Genomic DNA, 26465 nt, shown 5'->3' with positions numbered 1-26465 from the left:
TTTAAAAAGTATTGGAATAAACACTTAAGCTGGACTGTTCCTCATTTTTCAGCTCCAATTAACATTTAATTTGATAAAGATTGCATTCAATGAATTTCTCAAATGATTTTTATAACAACAATGAGCATGTAGCATTTTATATTCACCATATTAGAAACTATGATGTGCCAGGATCTGATTAATACGTTATCAATACTTTGTCAGCCTATGAAATTTTAGCCTTTCCTAAATTTAGCAATGGCAGAATAAAAACGTTTCATAAACATATTTTATACCAGTGAAAATAATGTACACTATTTCATAGCAATTTCCTGAAAAGAAATGAATATAACAGCACAGAAAAAGCACTTACTTGGATAATTAGTTTGTCTTTGTAATATATACTCAGCTAGCAGTACCTTAAGCCTCCTACTTGGTAAGAGTTTCACATTCTAATTTTGACACATGTGTTTGGTGACAGGTGATCTACTGGGAAATGTGGCATCAAGAGTCATAAGACAGGGGTCACAGTTCATGTGAATTTGCAATTTAAGTATCTCATGACTGAACAGAGATGCAGATGAGGTAAGAACCATATTTTATATGTTAACTCTTCATGTAGGTTAATCAAGTGACAAATGATCTACAGAGAAATATGTGAAACACAATTGCTAAATACTATCAGAGGTGATATGTACAGTATTAAATTATTATAGAAGTGCATGTCTTCACCTTTAAATAGTTTGCTGCCTGATTTAGATGTGGTGCTGATCTGAAGAAATGTCAACTTGACTACAATGATCTTGACCTATTAGTGTTTTATATATGTTGTAAAGAAAAGCTTTTCACTGGATTCCAACGGGTGTCTTGTTTTCAGAAACTTGGTAAGGATTTTAACCCACCTTAACTGCTGCAGATGGAGTGGGGACACAGCTAGAATGTGTCAAAGCTTTTTCTTTGACTCACACAACTCAGATTTTAGACTTTCTCAGCTTTAAATAATCAATGCAGATATCGAAACAAATACTCCTTGATATCTTCATAAACTGAAACCTTAATCGCCCTGAATACATTCCCTTTTTTCTTGGAGTAACTCACTTCAGTCAGGTATCTGTTGAACTGAATCCAAAAAAAAACATTAATAACTTAACTACTGCTAAGCTGTTGGCCTTATTTCTTTTTCATAAAATCCCACAAAATGAACAAACTTCCTTAACCCTCCAGAGAGTCACCTACTGGCTCTCTGATAGCTACTAGTTTAAAACCAAAGTTCTGTAAAGACTGACCTAGTTAATTATTAAATACCCTCATAAAAATCATACACCAAAACCATATTGCACTAGTTTGAAGTCCAATCTCTACAAAATAACATTAAGATTTTAAATAACATACACTTTACTGGACCTTTCTCCAAAGAAGAATGAAAATGTAACTTTAAGAGGCATCTTCATTATCCATTAAAAAAACATTTTCAACACTATTCTTTACGTCACAATAACAGAAATAACAGATTACATATTTAATGTCAATATATCAGCATCATATGTGCTGTTGATAACGTACCCACCGTAACATTCAACTAAATATTACAATCTTTTGGCTAAATGTCAGGTTTAAGTTTCATGGTGAGTGTTCATCATAATGGTCTACAGTCCAGAATTATGCCCTTTGTCCCATTAATTCAGCACCAGTCAAAAACAACCACCTAACTTTTCTAACCTCATTTTCCAACAGTTGGCCCATAGTCGTGATGACCTTAGCATTGCAAGCGTACATCTAATAGTTCTTAAATATCATGAGGGCTTGTGGTTCTACCACTTTGACTTGCAATGAGCTCCAGATTCCTACCACCTTCTGAGTGAAAAAACTTTATCCAAATAACTAGCAAGTTTACTCACTGCATCTTACTAAACTTGACTCATTAACTACCTACCTCACTCTGATGGTACCCATCTCATCCTACTTAAGCCAAATTCTACCACTTGACTTACCCAGAACAAGTTGCCACTGCTGCAGTGTCTGGGAATGGACTGATATCCCTAGAACCAATGCCATCTTTAAAAGACAGTTGTGAACCCAGACAATCACAGTCAAGCTTTTTAAATTCCATCTTCCCCTCAATATTGTCTACTTCTTTCTCTCCTCACTTTCCACTAGTCTCTCTTTTGTACTTTATCCTCTTTTTGCAATACAGCTCTCTTAACCTTAAGTCTCTATCAATTGCTCTTTTCTTCCCATTCAAGATTTTTTCATTCCCCTTTCTCCCACTTTTTCTTCCATCTTAAGTCCTTACATTTCCATTTCTATCTTAGCTAACTCTCACTAAGACATCTCAATTTCAGTTTTCCATTCTTCTAAATCTAACTGTTGAATAATCAACTTAATTATCTCCTCCTTGCAAAATTCTGCTTTTCCTTCCACCTTCAATTTATCTGCTAGCTCTCCCAGTTTAGCCTTAGTCAAAGATTTCAAATAAGTCACCTACAGATTCAAGTTAATGTTGTAAATGAAATTGGAGGAAAACTTGCTAAAAATATAGGGAAGTAATGAGTGGGCATATCAGTTGTAGGACTGACTGGATTTTTTTATATTCATTCATGGGATGCCAATGTTACTAAAGGACTGGCAATGTATCTCCAAGTCAGGTTGGTAAGTAGCTAGGTGGGGAATTCTCAGATGGTGCTGCTCCCATCTATTTGTGCCCTTCTCCTCTCTTTGCAAGAACTGTAACTCAAAGACTTGGTTAGCTGAATGGCATTCTTCTGATTGGTACTGTTCTATTGGACATAAAATGTTTTGCAAAGGCACTTGAACGGAGGCTATTGAGGGTCAAAGCAGAGGAGAGATAAGGGGCAAAAACAGGAAGTGCTGCAGAAATTCAGTCGGTTTGGCAGCATCTGTAAAGAGAAAAGCAGACTTAATCATTTCAAGTCTCGTGACCCTTCATTCTGAAGTGGATGGAGGATCAGCAACCATGATATTTTCGTCTAGTTCTGCATAAACCCCAAAGTCCCACTGCTCCTGCATCCCGTTTTAGAATTGTACGCTTCACTTTATAACCCCACTCTTGTTTTTTTCCAAAATGTATTGCATTTCTTAACATTAAACTTCAAGAGCCACAAATCTGCCCATTCTAACAGCATTTCATCTCAAAAAGTTTATTACTGCCTTGCTGACAGTTCATAACTGATTTCAAATTTTGTGACAGCCCCTACATTTGAAATGGTGTTGTGCACATTCAAATCTAGATCATGAAAGTATACCACGAAAGGCAATGATCCAAATACTGGCCTGTGAAACCACTATATAAACTTGCTTCTATCCAATAAGCAACTATTCACCACAACACTCTGTTTCTTGTCATTCAGCCAACTATTTATCCATACTGCCGCTGAGCATTTTATTGGCCAAATTTCAAGTGAGCAGCTGGTAAGCAGGATGTAAGTAAGGCTCAAAAGTTAAAATTACCTGTGGATCAAACCAGCAGTGTTTTCCTTGTTTGATGCTCACACTGCCTCCCACATGGATCCAAAACCTGCTTCCTACTAAAATCCCTCTTACTCTAAATCCTATTTTTAACTGAGTACAGATAAAACTACATAACTACAAAACAATTCTGCGTGACTTCTGGATAATGGTGTCTCTTCGGACACAAATGATTTTCCATACACCGTTCACCTAAGTTAAAAATAGTAAAGCTATGGAATTTAAATACTTTTTCAGTTACATCGAAAATCATTATTGTCATTTGAAGGAATAGCTGTGATCATTTTTTTTCGGAAATTTCCTTCTATACATCATTGATCTGTAGGATATAAATCATTCAATCTTATGGCCAGTGAAGATGATTCCAAAATTATTGCAAATTGAAATATAGTCAGGTTGTGTGTCTCCTACACAAAGGTAAATTATGATCACACACAACATTAACCTGTCATAGGACTTTGAGTAGCCATCAGTAAAAGACATTGTCATCTTACTGTTCCAAGAAGAACATCAGCCATGATGCAGAAGTGCAGAACAACAATGTTCTAATCACCGAACCACTCGGTCCTGCATTGTTATGGAACATTCTTATCTTTTGTGTTTGCAAGTGGCTCAACAAATCAATTTATCATTAATATTACTGTTGGTTTGCAAATGATCATAGTTCTAGATTTAGTGGTTAAAATATACTCATCTGTACCACAGAAATTTCTTGGATTGACTTTTAGCTTCAAGCTGATCTTATAGCTGGCAGATGCCATGAAATGTCTTACTTTCATCTAAGAGCATGAAAATCATGTTCCACATTTCTGGGGAACACAACTGTGTTCATAATAAGGACCCAAAATCAGTCCATGTTAAATTTATCCCAAGAATGCTTCCTGTGAGCAATGCACTACTCTGTTAGGCAATATTTCTGAGCACTTCAAACAGAATATTTTTCTGATTTAACAATGAACCTTGTCTGCTGAATTGAAGATTGTATTTAAATCTGTGATTCACTGTTCTCCCCATTGTTCTTACATCTAGATTTTTGTGCTAATTTTTATTATTACTGTCGTCACTTATTCAACCAAATCTTGTTCTCCAGGTCTCATCTCTCATAAGGACTTTGAAAAATGTCATGCTATAAAATGATTTGTTAGGGATTGGATTTACCCAAGACAATCAGAACTCAATGTCTTCACCCTTCACCAGGAAATATAAATGCAACGTAATTTGATGAGTTCAAAGATATCTGTTTCTAGAAATAAAAGGCAGCAGTGAAATGATGATGATATCTAACAGGCATGTAAAAATGTCAAATGAGGCTGGCGAGTATAGGGGGAGCTTAGGTAGTTGGGTTGGATATGAGAAATTTAGTTGGTGACATGTCAGTGGCAGAGCTGCCTGCACACTAGCTGGTGACTGAAACATATCTAACAAGAATTTCCACTCCATGAATTAATTCAAAGCTTCACCAAATTAGGTCGTACCTTCAAGATTAAATCAGCACAACTTGGGCAACAAGAAAAATCTGACCCATAAATCACAGATGTAGTTAACTAGGATTTTTTGCTTACAGATGAAACAAAACAAACTCGGAAGAATGCATCAAGAAAATGGAATATCTTGAACTCAATAGACCAATAAAAGCACCCTTCCCTTCCTAGCTGTCATTTTGAAAAGTCACATACCTCTGAATATTTAGTTCCCCGTTTTAATCTCCTTGTAACTATGTCTCCGTAAAGGACAAATAAACCATATCTTTTATCACTATTTGCGCAGTTAATTCACTTATTTTATTCCAAATATTATATACATTTCAGTAAACAACCATGAGTTTTACCTTCCCATTTTGTCCTCTTTAGATGCTATTTGCTGCTGTTTTTCAATGTTGGTACTTTCTGTCCCACTCAAGGTGTCAATATCCAAATAGCTACCCTGCAATGCTGTCATTTCCTTTTGCGATGTAAGCCAACATTTACTTTCTCGTAAATCCTCCCACCCTCTTGAGCAGGCTCCCAATCTTGTACATTTTTCCTCAGCCAGATGCTGAAACATGTCAGAGATTTTTTCATCAGATTGTGATCTTGACTCTAATCTAGAATCTCCTTCATCCCATTTCGCACTGGTTCAGATAGGTTGGAGGTTGATACATCATATACCAAAATAGGATTCTTCCCATCAAGTCAGTTTTGCACGCTGATTGACATCATGATCTGACTGATCTGCATACTTGAAGCAGACATAGGGTGGGTGCACACTAACTCCTTTAACAATATGAATAGGGTGTACATTGTATTGTTATGGACCAGGCCAGACCCTTCAAAACATTTAAAGAAAGTAGCCCAGAACCTAACTTTGCGAGTTGTCTTAAACAGGTGTAAAATGGACATTCCAGCTAGTCCAACCACTTAATTTTACACAAAACAGAATTTATTTCCAAGATTACCAAATGAAACACAAACAAAAGAGGATAGAATATAGAATAACTTAACCTGTTTCATAAAACCAAGGACAACACAATCTTGCTAAAGGAGCAGCATCATCACACCTCTCCCTTAAAATAAAATGAACCATCAATATCCAAAGATGGCTTCATATTAAAATCTTTTAATCTTAAATTGTTAGTACACTACATATACATTACATTGACAGGAATCATACAAACATGCACTACTACTACATTGTTTCAGTCTGTTTTACTCCTGCCACCGAACACCTCCATTTCTCATCCAAGTCTCAACAATGCATCGTTAATCACATTTTCTTGTCCTGCCACTTGCACAGTTGTCAAATTGAATTGCTGTAACAACAAACTCTATCTAAACAGTCTGGTATTTTTGTCCTTAAATTTCTCCACAAACTTCAATGGGTTATGGTCAGTGTATATGATTGTCTCGGATACATTACTGATAAAATAAACATTGAGATGTTGTAACACCAACATCAAGCTCAAGGTCTCCTTCTCAACTGCCAAATATTTCTGCTGATGAATATTCAATTTCCTGGAGAAATATCTGATAGGTCTTTCTATCTTCCCATCATCTTCCTGTTAGAGCACAGCACCGACACCCACATCACTTGCATTGATAACTAGCTTTAAATTCACTTTTAGCCAGGTTCATCACCAAGCCAGCCTCCCGAAGTCGATCGAACAACTCTGGTAAATGTTGTAAATGTTCCTTCCAGGTGTGACTAAAAATCACCAGGTCATCAACATAAACTATACAATTGGGTAATCTGGAAATGACTTTATTGATTAGTTTCTGAAATGTCTCTGAAATAGTCTCTAAAGTCATATCAAACGGCATGACTTTAAATCGATACAGTCCGTTTGGCATTATGAAAGCCAAAATTAGCATCGGTCTTTCGGACAAAGGCACCTACCAGTATCCTCTGAGCAAGCGCAACTTAGAAATATAGGTTGCTTGTCCCACCTTCTCAACACTGTCTTCCAAACACAAAATTGGATATGCACTAGTCTTTGTAACTGCATTGACTTTGTGATAGTCCATGCATAACTGTTGGGTACCATTTGGTTTTGGCACCATTACTGTGGGTGAGCTCCAGTCACTGGAACTGACTTTGATTATGTCGTCTTGCAGCATGTGTTCAATCTCATTTTGAACCTGTGTCAACTTTAGAGGGTTTTGCCTATAAGGATGTTGCTTAATCAGAATAGCATTTTCTATATCTACATCATGCATAATTAAGTTAGGATTTCCCAGCTTATTTCCACATATCTCCCCATGCAGTAGTAATAACGCTTTTAGGTCAATTCAATTTTCCTCTGGAAGGTTACTCAATAACTTATCCAAATGTTTGACAACTTGCTCATTGTCCAATTTAATTTGAGGAATGCCCAATTCAGAATCCTCTGAACTTGGTTCTCCCCTCTGTGTTGTAACCAATAATACAGTCTCCTTTGGCTTTCCTTCCCTGTCAAAATAGCTTTTGAGCATTTCATTGACACACTCTGTGAAATTTCTCTCTGTCTGCTGGTCCTTATCAAATAGTTTACCTCACTCAATTTCCTTTCGACTTGATAAGGTCCACTAAACCTTGCTTTTAAAGGTTCATCAAACACTGGAAGTAACACTAACACCTTATTGCTCATAGCAAAATTGGGAGTTTTTGATTTCTTGTCTGCTTCCTGTTTCATTGTATGCTATGACACTTTTAAATGATGTTTAGCCAACTCCCCCACTCTATTTAATCATTCCTGGAAATTTGACACATAGTCATAATACGTGGTGTCTGAATTCTGACTTACCAATTTCTCTTTAATCATTCTTCGTGGTCCTCTCACCTCATACCCAAAAACTTCAAATGGACTGAATTTGGTCAATTCATTTGGTGCATCTCTGGTCACAAAATGTACAAACGGAATTCCCTTATCCCAATCATCTGGATAGTCTTGACTATAAGCTCTCAACACGGTCTTTAATGTCTGATGTCACCTTTCTAGTGCTCCCTGTGGTTTTGGATGGTATGAATTGTTTTATTTTTAAGCTGTCCATAACTTCCTTGAATAATTTTGATGTGAAGTTTGACCATTGATCTGATTGTATCTCTGCGGTTAGTCTGTATCTAGTGAAAAATTTGAGGAACTCCTCTACAATCCTTTTAGCTGTGATATTGCATTATGGAATGGTCTCTGGAAATCTATTGATACATCTATTATTGTTAACAAATACTGATTTCCACTTTTTGTTTTAGGTAGGGGTCCTAAGCAATCAACTAAGACTCCTCTAAAAGGTTCCTCAAATGCAGGAATAGGCATTAAAGGTGTAGGTTTTATTACTGCCTGTGCTTTTCCAATCACCTGACATATATGACACATCTGGCAAAGTTCAACTACTTACTTGTGAAGTCCAGGCCAGTAAAAATGGATCTGTATTTTTGCTTGAGATTTTGTCACCCTGAAATGCCCCCCACCACTGGTAATTTATGCACCACTCGCATCTCCTTTCTATAGCCTATTGGCAGTACGACTTGATGAATTTCTGCCCATTTCTCATCTGCCCGAATATGTGATATTCTCCATATCCTCATTGTTTGCTCTATCATTTATTTGCTCCTGGTTTGCATCAGCTTTCTGCTCAAACAGGGTCTTTGCTAATTCCACTTTAACTTTCTTATCTATATCTTATCTTTGATCTCACTTGCTTCAACTTATGACTTTGTGACCTTGTTACCACACAGTCAGGAAAAATCACAGGATATGTTTTTTAATTAGATTTCGATTTCTTACAGTGTGGAAACAGGCCCTTCAGCCCAACAAGTCCACACCGACCCTCCGAAGAGCAACCCACCCAGACCATTCCCCTACATTTAACCTTCACCTAACACTACAGGCAATTTAGCATTGCCAATTCACCCTATCTGCACATTTTTGGACTGTGGGAGGAAACCGGAGCACCCAGACACTGGGAGAATGTGCAAACTCCACACAAACAGTTGCCTGAGGCAGGAACTGAACCCGGGTCTCTGGCACTGTGAGACAGCAGTGTTAACCACTGTGCCACCGTGCCGCCCTATGTGTTCTGCAATAGTCCATTTGCCTGAGTTTCCACTAGCTTTTCAACCACAATAGACAGCCCTCCTACCTGTGAACCAGCTATATTGTTACCAAGGACAAATTGTATTCCAGGAGCTAAGAGTTTGTCCAGTACTCCACCCACGACTTCTCCATTCTTCACTGGACACTCTAATCTCACTCTACATAATTGAGTGCTTCCTGTCTCACCGTGAATTCCTGTTACTCGTATCTTTTCTGGCAGTAGTCCTTCAGAGGTACATATCTCCTTATCTTTCAGTTTCACAAATTGAGAGGATCCTGTATCTCTTAATATTGTAACCTCTTTACCTGTTGCTCCAGACCTATGTGAGTAAACTTTACCGTTGCAGGTATATGGTTTAAGAAGATCTGGCACTTCCTCCTTAACCAACCTCCAATCAGGTTGTACATTCTGGTGCGGCTTTCTAGCCTCCACTGTACTTTTTATTACCACTCCAACAAAATTCACTGGCTTATCCTGTTTTCCTGCATCTGGCTTCCCAGTGCTTTGCCTAATCCACCAACATTGTGATTTCATGTGACCTACGTTATTGCAGTGAAAAAATTGGAGATTTTTAACTTCTTCTTCCCCTTCAAGAGTTTCCTTTTCACCCTGTGGTAAGTTATCCTTATAATCTTCACTGAGATCTACCTTTCCCTTTCCCCGTGAGGATTTCTCTTTTCCCCAATTTTTATCCCTCACAGATTAAAACTGATATTGGAAGCCAAACTTTGATTTATGGACCAACTCATAATCATCAGCCATTTCAGCTGCTAACCTTGCCATTTTAACTCTCTGCTCTTGCACGAGTTCTCACTACTTCAAGAAGTGAATTTTTGAACTCCTTCAAAATAATTGTCTCTCTAAGAAAGTCAAAGGCTTGCTCTATTTTTAATGCCCTTATCTACCTATTAAAATTACTTTGTTTGATCCCCTCAACTCAGTGGAGGTTTGACCCGGGTCTCTCCTGAGATTCCTGAAAGGTTGTCTGTTGGCTTCTGACACAAGCTCAGATGCACTTAAGATAGCTTTCTTCACCTCTTCATATGCCACAGATATCTCCTCTGGTAATGATGTGAATACCTCACTAGCTCTACCTATAAAGTTTGTTGGGATCAACAAATGGTCACTGACCACTGCATTTGTTTAGCCACCATTTCAAATGAGAAGACAAAGACCTCTACATCCTTCTCCTCGAATTTAGGCAATGCTTGAATATATTTAAACAGTTTCTCACCAGGCCTTTGGCTACCATAGATTTGCTCATCCTCACTCTCTGCCTCACTAAGCTTACCTTCAGTCTTCACCTCCATCCTTTTAAGCTGATTTTCCTATCTCGGTGCCAATTTCTGAAGTTCAAACTCCCTCTCTTTCATCCTTTCCTCTCTCTCTCCTTATCTCTTTCTTCTCTCTCTCATTCCTCTACTTTAAGAGTAATTCAAACCATTTCTTATCCTGTGCCTCTAACTGAGGTTGCTTCATTTTCAGTTGAAGTTTAGCCATCTCTAAAGATTCTGATGGCATTTCCAGCAAATTTAAATGATGAGCCACTGCTGTAATTATTTCTCCTTTCCTCATGGAAGGAAGCAGCTTCAACTCCAACTTGTCTGCTAATTCTAACAGCTTGGCCTTATTCACCTTTTCTAAGGCCCCCAAAGTCACTTCCATCCCCAGAAAACTCTCAGTGACTGAAAGAGACATTGCTATCCCAAGCATTGTCTAAACCAACCAAAACCAACACTCAGATCAAAAGACATTAACACCTACCACTCACTGCCTTCGAGTCCAACAGTCCTAATCCCAATTCGGAGCGATAGAACAAATCCCACTAAGAGCCCCGAATATATTATGGACCAGACCAAACCCTCTCGAAACATTTCAAGAAAGTAGCCCGGACCCTAACTTTGCCAGTTGTTTTAAGCAGGTGTAATGTGGATAGTCCAGGCGTGATGCAGCTGACCCAACCACTTATTTTAAGAGACTACAATATAGAATAACTTAACCTATCTGAAAACAGAACACACTGTCCCAACTTACTCGTGCTGTTGCAACTACTTGCAACAATCCCCATAAACACCCATTGGCAAAAAAGGAAAGGTCAAACATAGGTTCTTACAGGAGATATGTCAGAAAGAGAGAGAGATGGCAGAGAGATTCAGCATGGAACACTTTCTTCCATGCAGCTGTTTCCTTGATCATCATCCTCAAACAAACTGACTAATCTGAACATTCAGACTGTCATAACCCAACCCAAACCAAACCAAACCAGAGGGAAACTATGCTGGAAGAACTGGCCACTTCCTTTTCATTGTACAAGCATTTTTTTAAACTTAAAAGCTTCAAATAGATCAAGCCAGACATTTCAGAACCTGTGTCATAAAACACTTTTGAAAATAACCAAGGGCATCACAACCTTGTGATTGGAGCAGCAGCATCACATTATCTAAAATGTATCAATGTGCTGTAGATGCCAGTTTTGAACCAAAAGGTATCTCATAAGGTCTATGAATTGAACATTTTCAAGTGAAATTTCACACCTCCAAGCTGAACTTCAATCATAACCCCAAAGCCTAGAAAATTGGGATCTCTGAACCTCATTGCAGCAGTAATCTGATTTGAGCAACTTGTTCTTTGTTCAATGGAACCATAAGTGGTTCCTAAGTTGCAGTTATCCTGGCTGTAGGTTGGTCATTTTGTTATCTAATACTCATTAAAAGTTTGCAATAACATGTATGTTATCAAGTAATTCACTCAAGCACAAAAATGGAATTCCAAGATTTTCTATCCTTTATGCATCTCAAAAAATGCAGTCAAATGGCAAGCAACAGCAGTGTTTCTTCCACACTTCAGTATCAGTTAAAAATATAATTCTAATTAAGATGACGTAATGAAATTTCTGCATCTACACACATGTTTTACTATTTCCAAACTTTCCAGTTAATGTAACATTCTTAATGGTTTTTGGAAAATTTTATTGGAGACAAGCCATTTTTCCACTCAAGATTTATATCCCAGTAACCGTACATTTATCTACCGTTGAAAAAATACCATTGCGTAGCTGCAATCTTGTATGCATATGGACATACAAATAGTGACAGACTGTTAAAGGCCCTCTGGTCCATCCACTCTGTCCCATATCTTGTTATTATATTTTGAAACCATATGATTCCCTGGGAGAAGTGAGTGGTGAAGTAAAACCTAACATATCTAATATATACACTTGTGTAGGTCCAGTAAATAGAAATTAACAAGCATTTTCAGAAATTCCATGTATTTGTATGCTGTGGGCTATTAAATTATTATATCATACTGCTTTTTGCTTCATTTGAAAAGGGAAGTAAATATTATGATTTCAATTTTATTTAAATATACATATATTTACAGCAGGTACAAAAAAAACACAGTTGAATACCTCTTGTTGATTTGTCCCTGTTCTATAAGTTCATTTGAAGGAAGGTTGTGAATTTCTGTGGAAATACATATCGAATGGAATGGGTATTTAGTGTTAAATTTGGCAGTTGCCAAAGGAATCTTAAATTTATCTCTATGTTATGCCTATTGTGAATTGCTGTTAATTGCTTCAGCATGCATATTGCAAGATATACAGATGCCAGCAAAAAATCACACAATTGAACCTATGTAATTTAAACATATCATATAGAGCATTAGGGAAAGTAGTTCCTCAAATTTTCTAAAACATTTGATGTGTCTTAGACTTATGCAGCACATAGGAGAAATAGGTAATAGATATCTGTAGTTTATTATATTTTATTACAACTGCACCATTTTGCAGGTTGAATGTTGCCTTGCATGTTACTCTACATAACTCATTCTATGTCACTCACCAATCTTTAGCCAAAAGAATGGCATATTAATTGGACGGTCTCTTAGATCTGATAATCTTATGTTTTAATGATAAAGTGATGTTAGCTGTCACTAGAAGATGCATGAGAACATTAACTTGAATTCTCCTCTGATGTTTCCTCCCTGTCTACTGGGGAAGACATGATTTACATGTCCTATCTTCCATTTCAAATCAAATTATCACTGTGTAGAATTCCATGGTATAACAACATGTCCACACCCTTATATTAACTCCACTGAAAGTTTTCTAAATGCCAATAAATGGTATTGATGCAAAACAGATTTTTTTTAAAATCAGGATAATCCAAAACAAAATGAGTTTCAGGAATTACAAGGATTCAATTCATAAATCCAGTTTTAAATATGCGAAATGTTCAACAGAAGACTTTGCATCTTTCAAAAACTTAGATTTGGCACATTTGTAGCATTCCATGCTTTAAATTTATTGGCCAAGAAAAGTTATTGCACAACGCCTGGTTTCCAGGTGAAAAACAAGTGTTGATAGTGTCAAGTGTAGAGAGTGGGATCTGAGTATGCAGTCTGCTACAGTACACAGTAGTGTGCCACATTAGCTAGTCATCTACTGACCACATGAAGCTGGCTTAACACCATTGCCGTGCAAATTGAAGCCCTATGTCTTTTTTGGTCCACTTTGCTAAATTAGGTTATGATCACGTGCATCGTGCGCTGTTCTTGCCTCAGTCAATTATCTCAGACACACAGCAGCCAAATTAGTCATCCTCAAAGAGACCACCAGAGGCTCTGACCCAGGTGGTAAGTACAATGTTTTATTTACAAAATGGAGACAAGTTTCACTTCAATAACTAGTAGAGATTCTGACAAATGGGTGTCAGGACATTTTGCGCATTGAGAGTGTTTGTTTGTTTGTAATAGTGGCAATCTTCAAACTTAGTAACTAACAAATAACAATTGTTTTAAATATGAGGACAAATCCTGAAGCTATCATTAAAAGGAAAATCAATTCTTTATAATTCTATGGCATAAAACCTTTGAAGCAGGATTTCACAGTGGCCCAGATTTTTGCTCCACCACCAAAAATATTGCAGTGAATCTTCACCTGTTTCTGGCAGGCTGTCTCACAACCATTTAATGCTTTGAAGAGAGACAATTGCCTGGATTTCCCGATTTCCAGCTCCAGCTCAAAAGAAAGTTCTGCCTCGAATAGCTGTCAACAATTGAAATTCCATATTCCACTAACCTCACTGTTCAATGCACAAAATCCCCTAATATCCATTTGCTAAGAAGCTCTATTATTCAGATTCTAGAGACTGCTGCCATTAGATCATTGTTACCTCTCACAATTGATGCAGTGTGGAAAGAGTCCATTCAGACCAGTGTGTTCACACTAGCTTTGCGAGCATTTTAACCGAGTTCCAATCTCCAGCCTTTTCTCCATAGTCCTGCATATTGTTTCCATTTTAAATAATCATCCAATGTTCGCTTCATTGACTCAATTAAACCTGGCTCCGCTGCACTTCTTAACAGGGCATTCCAGACCCTAGCTACTTGCTGTGAGAAAAAGAGTTACCCATTTGCTTCTTTTGCAAAACAATGATCCCTCTAGCTCTTAAACTGTTTACAAGTGGGAAATGTCTCCCTTTCCACTCTGTCCAGAATCTCATACTTTGAAAACTTCTATGAAATCTCTTGTTGTTCACCTCTCCAAGGAAAAAAATCCCAACTTCTCCAATCTTTCCTCATAAATGAAGTGCCTCATCCCTTGAACCCCATTCTTATAAACCTCTTCAGCACTCTGTCTAATGTATTCACATCCTTCCTATAATATAGTGCCAAGATCTGTACACAATACTGTCGCTAAAATCCAACCTGTGTTTTCGATTGGCTCATCGTAACCTCCCTGCTCTTGTATGCTATGCACCTATTTATGATTCCTAAAATATTGTATGCTTTATTAATAGTTTTCACTAACTGTCCTATTGCCTTTAATGACATGTACATATGCACCCAGGTTTCTTTGCTCCTGCACACCCTTTAGACAAGTACTCTTTATGTTATAACTTCTCTCCAAGCTCTTTGCACCTAAGTACATCACCTCACACTTCTCTGCAGTGAACTTTATCGTCAGGTACCACAATCTTCTTACTGTTCATACTCTTGGCACATACTCTAAACAGCTGTGCTAACACCCTCATCAAAATGGCATCCAGTGAAGGGCACCCAAACTATCACTCATTGCTGTGTACATAAGGGTGATGAGTAGCTACATTGTCATCTTTGTCCATAAATGATAAATTACAAGGATTATTTAGTATATAATCATTGTCAAAGACAAATGGGAATAAACATTATCCAAATTTGAATACCAGGGATGATTAAACATTTTGGTTTTTATTTCCCAGTTGGAATTTGATTTCCTACTGGACTGTATTGGTGTTACATATCCTTGATTTTGTTCTGGTACTGTGGTCATTTCAGTCAGCAATGGTAGTTAGTGGCTTAAATTATGACAGAATCAATGTGATAAACAAGGTTCTATTATTTGGGAGAAATGATGAATGGAACATGACAAGCTGTGGAAGAAATTAAGCAGTAAGTTGATTCTACATGTTTTTTTCCAAAAAAATGGAAAACACTATTAAAATAAACATCTATTAATATCTTCAGCATACACCCTTCAATAGGGCTTTGTTGCCATGAATCACGCTTTTTAAAAAGTGTTTGGGGATTAAATATTGCGAACTTGAAATGACTGAGGAAGGATTCCCTTATGGATTTATTTAGAGACTGAGTAGCTGTTTACACTCAGAAGGTCAATACTTTCAATTTATGAAAAAACAATTCATAGCAAGCTTGCCTGTCACTTAATATTCTCTCCTATAATGTGAAATGAAAATATTAATTTTGCATTCATTCATTACATGCGTGAGAGTTATTGGTGACCTAAATAACTATTGTATGGTGTGAAACATTGAAAATAATTTCTTTAAACATAACACTTTTACACATAGATATTTTCTTGAACATGCTGTTGATTGAGTCTGTTAACATTTAATTTCCATGAATTTCCTGACAAAAACATGTTCACTACATGTCGGGTGTAGGGAGTGGAAAATTATTAGAGGCTAGAACAAGTTAAAGCTAGCCTGTGCGAGTCAAACATCACCCTTTAAAGAGGAAATGCATTTTGGCTGCAATGGGCACTGCAAGTAATTGTAAAAGTAAATTTACCAGGAAAGTGAAAGACGGTGGCACAGCATGGCAAGAAAACGGAGTTTCAAGGGTTTCCAACACAGCAGTACAGGCCTTGATCAGGGAGATGCAGAGGTAGACAGATTGTGCTGGGACAATGACATAATGACATGAACTGTTGACTTTGAATGCTTATTTCAGAGTTCAATTCCCATTGAAGACAGTTTAAATCAAAGCTTTTGTAATCCTTGTAAATAGAAAGAATTTTACATGGTTATGTTCAAGACAGAGACTGGGATTTTGGAGGATCACGGGAATTAACACTAATATTAACCACAGTTGAGGTAGAAGGGGATCAGTAATAATTATGTTGTCTCATGAATATTTGGAGATGCCGGTGTTGGACTGGGGTGGACAAAGTTTAAAATCACACAACACCAGGTTATGGTCCAACAGGCAACTTCAGGACAGGCAACACTGCAAAGTGGCCGAGCAGAGGCTGATAGCTTGTTACCCACTGGGATGGCCTCAACTGGGATCTTGGGTTCATGTGACACTACAAGTGATCCCACTGCACTGTACACCCTTTCATAGATTTATACCCCATTACGCTCACACACAGACAAACACATACTCTCTCACACTCACACCCACACATGCACACACTCACTCGGTCTCCCCTGCACACACACATATAAGTTTGTGGGGTGAATTTGTACCTCAGAATTACATTTTATTTTGCTCAAAAACTGCATGAATCCATGTAAGATTCTGTAAATTCCACTTTAGAAATAGATTCAGTCTGACCTAACATTGGGACAAAGACAGACTGACTTTAATCCCACACCTTCAATGCATTGTCTGAGCTGAGATGGCACCTATTTTTAAAGATATCTTGAGAATATAACTTTTAAAAAGTTCTGGAATTTACATTTGAAGAAATCGAAACTAACATGATTATTCTGAAACATGAAAGACTTAAGCTAAATTTATTTAATGGTGCATTCCATGACACTGCAATCCTGTTGCTATAAATTCAGAGTCTCATGATTCTACTCCACAACCACCTGATGAAGAAGCAGCGCTTCAAAAGTTAGTGCTTCCAAAGAGACTTTTTGGACCATGACCTGGTGTTGTGTGATTTTAACGCTGTATAGTGAAGAACCAAATGGCCTTTGCTGACTCATATTTCTTATACCCAGCTATCTTGTAAGCATGGTTGCAAGGAGATCAAAGCTGGTTACAGAATATTCAAAAATACTGGCAAAATTAACCACAAGGAAGAATTCACAGAGTGTATTTGGAGTTGTTATATGCAAGTTTAATAAATTATCTCAGAGCAAAAAGTCACCGAGGGAACAGTGACCATAACATGTCATCATTTAGCACTGAGTTTGAGAGTGAGAAACTTGGGTTGGAAACAATTGTATTGAAGTTAAGTAAGAGTAATTATATAGGAATGAGAACAGACTGAACTGAAGTGGACTATGAAAGAAGCATAGAAGAAAGAAATGCTGAGAAATGATGGCAGATGTTGAAGAGTATAGTTCATGACTCACAGCAAAGATATATTCCATTAAGGAAGGAGGTTTCTGGAAGGAAATAAACCAACCATGGTTAACCAAGGAAGTTAAGGAAAATAGCAAAGCAAAAAGACATACAATGTTCCAAAGATTAGACGTAGCCCAGAGGATTAAGGAAGTCTAAAAGCCGACAAAAGATGATCAAATGAAATTATAAAGATGGAGAAAATAAACTATGAAGGCAAACCAGTAAGTAATATAGAAATGCAACAAGACCTTATTTAAATAAATAAATAAGGAAAAGAGAGGCCAAAGTAAACATGGGAATGAAGCTGGGGAAATAATAATGGTGAATAGGAAATGGCCGTGGAAGTGAATAAGTGTTTTGCAACAGCCTTCACCGTTGAGGACATGAATTGAACTCCAAAAATATTAAATAATCAAGGTGTTAAAGGAAGTGCGAAGGAGAATAGGTACTATAACTGTCACCTGAGAAAATCAACCAGGGAAACCCAGGGTGCTAAAGGCCAATAGGTTCCCTGGATGTTATGGGTTACATCCTAGGGTTTTTAAAGAAGATATTTACAGAGATAGTGAATGCGCTGGTCATAATCTTCTAAGAATGCTTAGGTATCGAAAAAGTTTCAGAAGATTGGAAAGCTTCCATTATAACACTCTTTTTCAGGAAGGGAGAGGGACAAAAAACATAGCTATAGAACAATTAGCTTAACATTTTCAATGGGAAAATATTAGAGTCTACTATAAAGGATGTAAAAGTTGTGCATTTAGACACACATCATATAATCCGCAGAGTCATTACTTCTGTTCCTTTGGCTTTATGGTCTCCTTTCCTTATGTCTATCTGCAAGGGTTAGAGGTCTTTTTGTCAAATTGTCACAAAGCAGTGGGACAGATAGTTGGAGGACAGATAGGGTAGGAATCTAGGCCAAACACTTGGACACAGTGGCACAAGAAATCCAACGTGAGTGCATCTAGTCAGTGAATTGTTTTTTTTTAAATTCATGCATTTCAAAATGTCACATTCTACCATGAATATCACTGAGTCTCACACACTATCAATCCACCACATTGCCATTACACCTCCACCAACAATCTCAATCTATTATGGCTTGTACCTAACATTCATGGCTGCACCTCACTTTCAAAGCACACAATGTCTTGCTACTCAGCAATGCTACCTCCGCTACTGTTTGAATCTATACAGTTTATCATACTGACAATGGAAGTGATACTTAGAAACACAGGTAAATAAACAAATGAATCCATCTACATTGTGGAGCAGAATGGTGTCCTACCTGTCTAATTATGTCAGTGTACTCAGATGGTCAGTGGCAAAACTAGATTATTTGTGATATTCCAAGAACTGCAATAGGGCCTGCCAAACTCATTGCTTATGACCACTACATAATCCACTGATTCTTTCTCTATTTTTTTCTTTCTCCCACAAATTCCATTATTGTGTGCAAGTTAAAGCTGGTCACAAGAAAATCAAAAGTGGATTATGCTGCTGATGATACACTAAAGGCAGCCAAATCTCACAAAATGAGTACAAACTGGGTCAGAAACAAATCATGGAAATGGTGGTGTGGGGAACGAATGAAGGGAAAGCATTCTGGCTCCAGCATTCTTGCAACTGCTAACATTGGTCACACTATGCTTATTCCACACTACTTACTCCTGTCCTTTAACTGGACGCTTTTCAGCGCAGGGATCAAAAATCAACTAAACAACATCTGCTGTCTGGCAACACTGTACATTTATTCTGATGATGAATTGAAGGCAATTTGCAAACATTGCGAGCCATCAGCAGGGACACTTGGGAGCAACACTGTTAATAACCCACCTGAAAATGAATGCATCTATAAAGATCTGTGGCATGATAACAGGAAAGGGAAAGGAAAGAGGATGGTTTCTGCAAAGTTCATCTGATGTGACAGTGCAGATGTCATTCATGGAAGTGTGGATGATGTTGTTAGCTGATATCTGATTTTGAACATAGGTGGAGATCTAGACATTTCAATGATCTGAAAGTACACTCTAAGCTAGATTATGATAATAAGTTTTAGTGCATCTTCTTTTGCCAAATGTTTAACAAGATCATGGTTTAAGGCCTTGGAGGTGCTTCTAGAAGTGCTGATAAATTCAACAATCACTTGGGCTTAAAATTGCTAATTTCAACTGAAGAGGCATCAGCATACTGTCAGAAACACTAGTTCATACTCTCCTTTAATTTACATGAAATTTAGAAAACAGCTAGAAATATAACTATCACATTTGGCATTCTTTCTTCCCAATAGAGGATTTGGGGATTATGCTTTATGGTTGTGTTTTAATTCAAGTGAATTCATATTACATCATAAAGAAAACACACAGCCTTCAGCCATCAATGATCTTTATTAATGCCAAGTGAGTTAGTTTGCAGAATATGCAATCTCACATTTGCTTTAGATGCGAGAACCCTCATCCTTTCCCCATGTCCAGTGGACAAAATGACATGGGACATTAAGCAATTCGCCATCATATCTCAGTTACCTAAGAAATATTTAAATCCATTATGATGTGGTTTAGTGTACTTGTGCAGGCACAGCTTGAGATGTCCGCAAGGAACGTACATGAATTCCTAGGACAGAGGGACAATTCAGTTGACAGACTGACAGGTAAATCTCTGCATGGAAAAATGTCTGCTTCCTGCAACAGCACTGATGTATGATAATGGCATGTTGATGGTTGAGGCTGAGTGGCATGCCCCTGTGCCTTGTACCTGGAAGGTAAAATTGATAGAATTTAATTTTTACAGTCAGGGTCTGAAGGAAAGTTAGCCAAAAACAAGTAGTTATGTGCTTTATTATTTTTACCTTTGTTTTCAAAGAAGAGAAAGTAAGATATAGCTGAGTAAAAGGTATTTATTGAACATATTATAGTACATATTATAATTAATTATATTATAATAAATTATTGGATGATCAAATATCATTAGTGAGATAAAATTGTTCAACAATACATATCTGGTATTTTCTTTCCCAAAGTATTTCAAAATACTTCTTTAAAAAGTTTTGACTGGTACATATGAAGGCACAAACACATAACACCGTACCCAGTTCAAATTGTTACGGCTCCATGATATAATGTAATTGTATGATTAAACATTGCGTAGTGTCAACTTAGCCAAAGTGCTTTATGATCAGATTGCTGAAAGCTGTGATCAGCAGTACTATCCCAAAGAAATACTTATGCCGATTCAAAACTTGTAACAATGCTCCCTTTGTCAGATGAAACCAGTGTTGATCATGAACTAGTGACTAACAAAGGATTAAAATAGTTTTCTGGGCTCAAAGTTATTAGGTTGAGGAAAGGGCAGATAAAATTGAATATTATTATAATGGTTGCTTGAGTGATTTCTATTGAACCTTTAAGTTCAAAATTACTTTTATTATCATTGTGATAGGCTGTTACCAAAAGTAACATAATTTTGGACATTTTGAAATGATGAAGGCATTGTGTGAACAAGGATATCCATCTTCCATTAGGTCTTGGAGGATATCTTATTTTTCTGAGTAATGTTTGCCAATCTTTGCTTAATTAATTTCTTCTTTCTCAATTATGAAATGATTGAGTGTTCCCCAAGAGCTAATGGAAGAACTAATCTTTTCACGTTCTTTTTGGCACCACAGGGTATGGGTTATGCACCCATAGGGTGCACATCAGTATTCTGTTGAATATTCCTGCTAACTTTCTTTAAAATGACATGTTCAATACCACAGGCAGGTCATGGTTACAGCTGGTATGTGTTCTTGGTAATGAATGAGAATTACCATTCTGTCAATATGAAGCAACAATGCATTTGCCAGACATTGCACAGTTAATCAAATACGTTCTGTAAATGCATCCAAGTCAGCCAGCTTGTGTCGCCTGACTTGACCTCAACTATTTGTCAATTACTAGAATTAGACTGATTGCTAAATTGCTTTTCTGAAAAATGAAACAACAAATCACAATCTGAAAACATAAACCAGGTTAGATCTAAACCCTTAGAAAACCAAACTCCTAACAGATTAATCTGTTAAAAGATTGTAACATAAAACAAACAATAGGCAGTGTAATAATTTTTACTTTAGAAACATGTCCATTGCCAATTTTCATCCATTATCTGGTTAAGCCTTATAATTTTAAAACTAACATATTATTGATATAATTTATGTTTTTCATTATTTTGTTTATCATTCACTACTGGTACACATGAGAGACCTCACAGTCAACCTGTTAGCATTTCTCTATGTGCTTTTACTTTTCAAAACAGTAAAAAAAATTAGGAAACATGAAACATTTAATTGCTAATTTTTTTAGCAAATCAAGCCTGGCTTGTGGCAAGGTATGTTTGTTACAGTAGTTCAAATTGTCAGCTTATTATGTGGACACCCATACACATAAACCTCTCTATGGGTTAAATGCTATTGCCTTCTGATAATCATCAATTTTATAAAATGATCATATACATAAGGTGGATGCAATAGAAGTGATGACCATGTCTGGTGCAAGTCACAGATGCTGGAGGAGTTAAAAAAAAATCAAAATGTTTTTCAAAGTTTCAAGGGCTTAGCTCTTCGAAGTTGACATTTCCACAGCCCATTTGAGGTCAGGAACCATCAAGAATGTTGCTAATTCAGAGAATCATCAGCCTCCTGGATGCACAGATGTCATGACTGGGTTCTGGGTGCTTTTGACAGATGAGAGTTGGAAACCTTGCAAATGCATACTACTGAATACAAAGGAACCTCAATTATCTGAAGGACACAAGTGGGGAGTATTTAGTATAGTTAATCAAATGCCGGATAATCAAATGCCAGATAACATAGTTTAGCCAAGCATTAGAACCTTGTGATCTTGCTAGATAATCCGATATTCAGATAATTCAATGCCGGATAATCAAGGTTCCTCTGTATTTATTGACTATATACATTATTTATGTGATACTGTTTAGCAAGACTCCATTAGAACATTCTTCCCTCTGGTCCCAAATCCACATGATCTGACATCTTCTGATATCATTGATGATGCACTCCAACAGTGAACCGAATAGTGATTAACCCCTTGAGCTACAGTTCCTATGTCCTTTATTGCACCCATAAATCATTTCCACCTTTGTCCAATTCCAACTCCTTGTGTCAACTGTACACTCTCTGAATTATTTTCCTTGGAAGGCACTGGCATCAACAAATGAGATCTCAGCTTCTTACCCAATATAGAAAGATGATGGAGAGAGATCTTCATTTTCTCTGCTTTCATTTACTTCTCCTTCCCTACCACTGAAGAAAAGTGAAGCTGTTAGCTTGTTGCCGAATGAATGAAGCTCAATCATTTCTTGTGAACAGCCTGTGGATAATATTTTATGTGAATATGGTAGGAAGTTCTCTTTGTGTAGGTAGTGGTTCTTCTTGTACATGCTCTTCAGTGTGTGTTTGTTCCTCAACAGGCAATTATACTTTTGAAATCATAGTCGGATATGCAGAGTCACCAACAAACCAGTGAAGGATACTCGCAGATTCAGAGAAGTTACTCTTTCTGAACATCAACAGCACTCTCAAAATCTTCAATGTAGTTTTTCTTAACTCCAAACCCAATTGAAAATTTGGTAATATCAGGCATTTGTTCTACAACAGCTATCTTGGCAATACAAATAACTTCTAAGTATTTCACATTTCTCTCATTTATGAGAAAACCATACTGATCATTCTGAGCAAAGACATCAGGGCTGAACTCACCCATACTGCCTAAAAGAGAAAAGCATATTTTTCTTTGAATACTTAACTACAATCTTTTAATTTTTGTGACTCTGTCAGGAAATAACACATTGATGGTGAGTAGTGGATTCTAATCATATCGCTGCATATTTTATGAGCAGGTGAGGCAGACTTGATTCACTCTCAATCCTTGTTTTTGTATTTTCATGTGTAAATATTATGATACTTTGTGAATATAAAACAAAATCAAATGTAGAAACTGAATTGTAGAGGTTATCAATTCTGATTAAGTAAATACGTGAAAAGAATATCTGATCCATGTTGATTTAAATGTTAATACCTCATAATACATTTATTTATATCTAGAGTGAGGCTGTATATATTTCTGTCTGTAAGACCATCATTGATTCCATTTCAAACTTTTGTGCTGCTTTTAACATATCTGTCATTACAAACCTATACAGAGTGTTGGATAGAAACAGCATACATGAGTGGGAAGACTGATGGAAAATTCAGTCTGATCTTATAATTCTACAGCACATTCTCAATTTGGCAAGGCAGACCCATAATCTGAAGAATAATGACTTGGAAATGCAATCTCTACTTAAGCCAAACTAAAACATGTTTTATATTGTATTTCGGAATTATAAATTTGATTTCTTTTCTGCCAACCAACAGATCTGAGATTGTATATGCTCTCAATTAATGTAATGTTTGGATTCAATCTTCAACCCGTTCTGGATAATGCTAAAAAGTTTCTCTTTAGCTTACAAAGAATCTACATTTGCTATACATTATGAAATATAACCATTTGCACTCATAAGTAGTAACACATTTTGTAAAATTGAAGGGCAAAGTTGCAATAGGACTTCCATCATGTAAGCCAACAAATGTCTGGACATTATGACATTACAAAAGAGCAAAGGATTATATATGATGCAATTCTTTAAAATCAGACATGGTTATATTTCTTCAAACTATAAACATACACACATGCTTTTTAATCAGTTTCCACTCAGTCCTGTAAATGCAGGCTGTTTAGGTTCAGTAGAGTTGCAGTAACATAGCTTATTGGAGAATGCAATTTCTCCAGGGTAAAAGCAAAGCTCTACATCAAAGCCTGATTGAGCAGAAAATATGTGCTAATGTTCACAGCAGTACTCTATTATATTATAAGTATGCTTGTAAATATTCACTGCATGTTATCACACCATTTGAACTATGAATATTGTAAGGTGAAAGGTCACTCCTAATACTCTCTCAAGAGGCAATGGTTTTAAATATATCCAAATGGAATAATGGTCAAGAATACCCAAAGGGAGGGAGGGAACCAAGCACATCATAAAGAATTGCATAGTGTGTTTCAAGTTTTCAGGACAACAAATATGCCAAACAGATACCTCATAAGCAGTTATTATTAATGGAATGATCAGGCTTATGTTCAGCAAGAAATCTTCACTGCAATAAATCTTTGTGCTCCATTAGTCCACTTAATTCCAAATAGTAGTGAGGTTATAACCTACCACTGTTAGATTTTATTGTCATAATCCATAATATATCTTATAGCATTTGGAATGTAGAGATAACAGTCATTTAAACTTCCTTCGTCTACACATTATCTTAATATATTCAATTTTGTACTAAGCAGGTCATTCAAAAACTAAAAAACTTTGCCAAATTAAATGTAGTAATTCTTCACACTGACATAGTCTGAAAATAAGTGAGTTATTTAAGTTCCTCATTAATTTTGAACCCATATAAAATTTCTTGATATAATACACTTCCTCAAGATAGTTAGATAAAGGGTCATCTAAGACTAAACTAGTCATGAACATCAAACATGGAATCTCCTTCATGCATACATAAAATGACGTACCATATTATTTAAGGGAGGAAATATTATAAATGTCTAATCTTTCTACAGAACATAAAACAATATTACTGAGATGGCATGAAAATGTTCATCTAATGATGGGGGAAATCCATTGTGAAGAATCAACATGAAATTTAAGTGACTGCAGATTTCAGCATTGTAAAAAAAAATGTTTTAAGTAGATTGGTAATTATGTTCTGTTCCTGAATTCAATTTTTAAACAAACACAGTGGAACCCACCAAGGCCATGGCCAACAGAAATTTATACATTGCATTGTAATGGATGTAAATTAATAATTGGGCATGATCAGCCATGGTCCACTCTAAATAATATTTTAGAATGTATTCAACATTGGATACAATTGGGAGGACTATAACCTGACTCACCCTGCAAAGATTTACTTGGATGTTGTTAAAATTTTTGGGACTGTTGACCTGCCACCAAACATCATTTAAAATATAGTATATAGGAACAGGAGTTGGCCATTCAGCCCATCAAGTCTGCCCTGACATTCTATGATCATGGCTGATCAAACTTAGTACTCTATTCCCATTTTATTCTCACAACATTTGATCTCTTCAGACTTAAGAATTACAGGTGTACATGACTCCTTCTAGAAAACATTCAACTGTTTGGTCGCAAATGCTTATTGTGAGACAGAATTCCTCTCAATGGCTCACCACTCAATTGGTGAAGTAACTTCTCCTAATCTCAGTCGTAAATCGCTCAGCTCATATCCTTAGACAATGACCCCTAGCTCTGAACTCCCTGGTCACTGAAAACATCCTTATTTATCCTGTTTAATTCTGTTAGAATTACACAGGTTTCTATGAGATTCCCCTCATTCTTCTAAACTCATAACGAATAGTTATGGAAGTACTCAGGGATGCCCTCACAAGAACGGGGTACAATGCCCAACTCATCGACTGCCAGTTCCGATGTGCCACAGCAAGGAACCATAATGACCTCCTCAGGAGACAGACACGTGCTGCAACTGACAGGGTACCCTTCGTTGTTCAGTATTTCCCAAGAGCTGAAAAATTATGCCATGTTCTTCGTGACCTGCAACACATTATCAATGAGGATGAGCACCTCACCAAGACCTTCCCCACACCTCTACTACTTGCCTTTAAGCAACCACCAAACTTCAAACAGATCGTTGTTCGTAGCAAACTGCCCGGCTCTCAGGACAACTCTGTACAACCCTGTCACGGTAAGCGCTGCAAGACGTGTCAGAGTGTGGACATAGATACCACCATTACA

The 26465-nt window shown here is 36.9% G+C and overlaps 2 long non-coding RNA genes across 2 annotated transcripts in view; one reads left to right on the top strand and one right to left on the bottom strand.

The window, feature by feature from the left end:
- The window catches only part of LOC122560958, a 31768-nt gene extending 8422 nt beyond the window's left edge, over positions 1-23346 (top strand). Inside the window, exons 2-3 of the long non-coding RNA XR_006314861.1 lie at positions 461-564; positions 23061-23346. This is a non-coding gene — a long non-coding RNA (uncharacterized LOC122560958). The remainder of the gene's footprint in view (positions 1-460; positions 565-23060) is intronic.
- LOC122560957 overlaps positions 19974-26465 on the bottom strand; it is a 38941-nt gene continuing 32449 nt past the window's right edge. Inside the window, exon 3 of the long non-coding RNA XR_006314860.1 lies at positions 19974-20351. This is a non-coding gene — a long non-coding RNA (uncharacterized LOC122560957). The remainder of the gene's footprint in view (positions 20352-26465) is intronic.

The sequence above is a fragment of the Chiloscyllium plagiosum genome, chromosome 22 (genome assembly GCF_004010195.1).
Source record: "Chiloscyllium plagiosum isolate BGI_BamShark_2017 chromosome 22, ASM401019v2, whole genome shotgun sequence".
Classification (NCBI taxonomy): domain Eukaryota; kingdom Metazoa; phylum Chordata; class Chondrichthyes; order Orectolobiformes; family Hemiscylliidae; genus Chiloscyllium; species Chiloscyllium plagiosum.
Note: the sequence above shows the minus strand (reverse complement) of the source record. Positions and strands in the feature narration are given on the sequence as shown.